Below are 2,500 nucleotides of genomic sequence, written 5' to 3'. Positions count from 1 at the left end.
CCGTACTCATTGGGAGGTTTTAGTAAGCGTTGTCGTTGCTTTTCTGACAATTGTCCACCCTCTATTATCATTGCTAGGACTTCGTTGTTACGTCCCACAGGTATCTTTTTCTCAACAAGGAAATCTTTGATTTCGCGGAGTGCTTTAAGCGATCGAAATTCCGCGATGGTTTCCTTGTTGTCCTCTTCTCTGAATTGGAAAGAGGCTCTTATGATTGGATCGGTTGAGCGCTCTAGAGATTCTCGCTTTCTAATTATGGCAGATGGAATTTGAATCTCGAGTTTCGGTATTGCCAGACCTCCATCTTTGTTTTTCGAGTATAGCAAGCCATCTGCAACGTGTTGTGGCAGGTGTAGGAATTCTTTCACCGCATTCCGAATTATCTGATCCAGCTTCATCAGTATGTTTTGAGACGCCTCTGTTAGTATCAGATGGAAATATAGTCTTGGAATGACATGCACTCTGAGCAGTTCCAATCTCTGTGTTGGTTTGAGAGGCGCCGTTCGTAAGCCTTCAACCCAGGTTTTGAGTTTTTCCTCCCATTCGCTCTCTTTAACGCCTGCCCATGGGTCTATCCGGGCACCCAGGTATCTCTCTGTGTCTCCTGGTGGGATGTATTTGATGGTCTCATTTCTGATCCTCCACTTGGCCGCATGGTTGTACATGAAGGTCTTCCTTTTGCATGTGAAGTGGAAGCCTTTAGTTTTATTGACATTAATGTCCAGGCCTGTCTTCTCACAATAAGACTGGAGGATCTTTAAGTTCTCTTGCATCCCGGCGTGAGAGTTGCTCAGCAGTGCAATGTCATCCGCGAATGCCAATGCTGTACAGTTAAGCGTGTTGTTTCCATACGGCATTGTAATGCCCTGGCCTGTCTGCTCCAGGGTACTAATCAGAGGGTCTATCGCGATGTTAAATAGTAAAGGTGACAGTGGATCGCCCTGCTTCACACCTCTCTCGACCTTAATCTGTTCCGTCGGCTTTCCTTTACCCTCAATCACTGTGGTGTTGTTCGTGTACAGGTCACGGATCAGGTCTACGAAGGCAGCGGGTGCCTTCATTCTCCTCAGCGAACCAATGAGTAGTTTGTGGCCAACTGAATCGAATGCCTTTGCCAAATCTACGAAGACCACGGCCAGCTCTTTTTTGTTTTTCTTTGAGCCCTTTATGATGTTTTGGAGGATAGCGATGTTTTCATTGCATCCGGGTGTAGAAGCCAGGAAACCCTTCTGCCTTGCGTTTATGTTTACCGCTTTGCTTAACCTCTTCGCTATAATCTTCGTAAAAAGGCGAAGGAGCATTGGCCCGATGGTGATGGGCCGCCAGTTGTCCAAATTTTTGAGCCGGTCTTGGTCTTCACATTTGGGGATTAGCACCGTCCGGCTCTTCTTCATACTCTCTGGGATCGATCTAGTATTAAGCCAAAGGGTGAAGAGCCGAGGTAGACGGGATGCATCAGTTTCTTGGATGGCTTCTAGGTGTTTCAGTTTAATGCCATCTGGCCCTGGTGCACTATGTTTGTCAATGCCACTCAGGGCTTCGTCTACCTCTTCTTCTCCGATTGGTCCCAGGAGTAGTTCTTCGTCCGCTCGGCCAGCATAGCCAGTAAAGTTCTTAATGTCTGCCTTGTTGTTCGGCTTTGATAGCTTCTCACGGAACCTGGCTTCCAATTCTTCCCGTGAGATGGGGCATTGCAATGTGTCAGGTGCCCCCATTATCTTCCTGGCTAGCTGGCGTCTGTTCGATTTATATAGATCTTGTGCCTCTTTATACGCCGCTTTTTTGGTGGCATAACGCCTTTTTGCCCCGTTATTATTATTCTTGTTTTCGGCCTTCTTTTTGTTGTCTTTTGGCCGTTGGCGAGGGTGTTTTTCGTTATGTCCACCGTTTAATTGTTCCGTAATACAATCTACCAACCCTCGAGCTTGAGCCATACAGATTGGATCTTTGGCTTTCTTCAGTAGTTCTTCGGCTTGTTTGAGTTGTTCATCCACTTCCCTATGTTTAGGGAGTACAGCCGGAATCTTGTATGGAATCTGTTGATCTACTGATGTTTCCGAGCCATTCTCCTCTTTCTGTATGGGCTCTTGCTCGTTTACTTCAAATGTTTTCGGGGTTGCCGGGGTTGCGATTTGGGTTTGACGTTTTTTCTGAAGCAACCTGCGTTTGTCAGAGATCTGCTTGGCCGTCTTTGTTGTTAGTACTTTGGCGATCTCGACATTAATGAACTTGGCGCCAGCAAGGCTTATTTCCAAGTGCTCCAAGAGGATTTCTTCCTCCTCAGTCCACGCCCCTTTCCGTTTCTTAGTTGTAGGTTTGGCTGCCTCTATGCGCTTGGTGTTCCTCAACTCCGGGTGCATGTGCCTCTCGTGCTGCCCAAGACCGCTTTTTGTTGTGAAGTTGGCCTCACAGGCTTCACATTGAAACTCGCCCATCACGGTCTGCTTAGCCCCTTTGCATTTGGGATAGTGGCAAGCTATTGCGTGAAATTCACCCGTCT

General features: G+C 47.2%; 1 pseudogene; it reads right to left on the bottom strand.

Moving 5' to 3' along the window:
* The window catches only part of LOC132813065 (28S ribosomal RNA), an 8,175-nt pseudogene that overhangs the window by 2,140 nt on the left and 3,535 nt on the right, over positions 1–2,500 (bottom strand).

The sequence above is a fragment of the Hemiscyllium ocellatum genome, unplaced genomic scaffold, assembly GCF_020745735.1.
Source record: "Hemiscyllium ocellatum isolate sHemOce1 unplaced genomic scaffold, sHemOce1.pat.X.cur. scaffold_3189_pat_ctg1, whole genome shotgun sequence".
In the NCBI taxonomy this organism is placed as follows: Eukaryota; Metazoa; Chordata; class Chondrichthyes; order Orectolobiformes; family Hemiscylliidae; genus Hemiscyllium; species Hemiscyllium ocellatum.
Note: the sequence above shows the minus strand (reverse complement) of the source record. Positions and strands in the feature narration are given on the sequence as shown.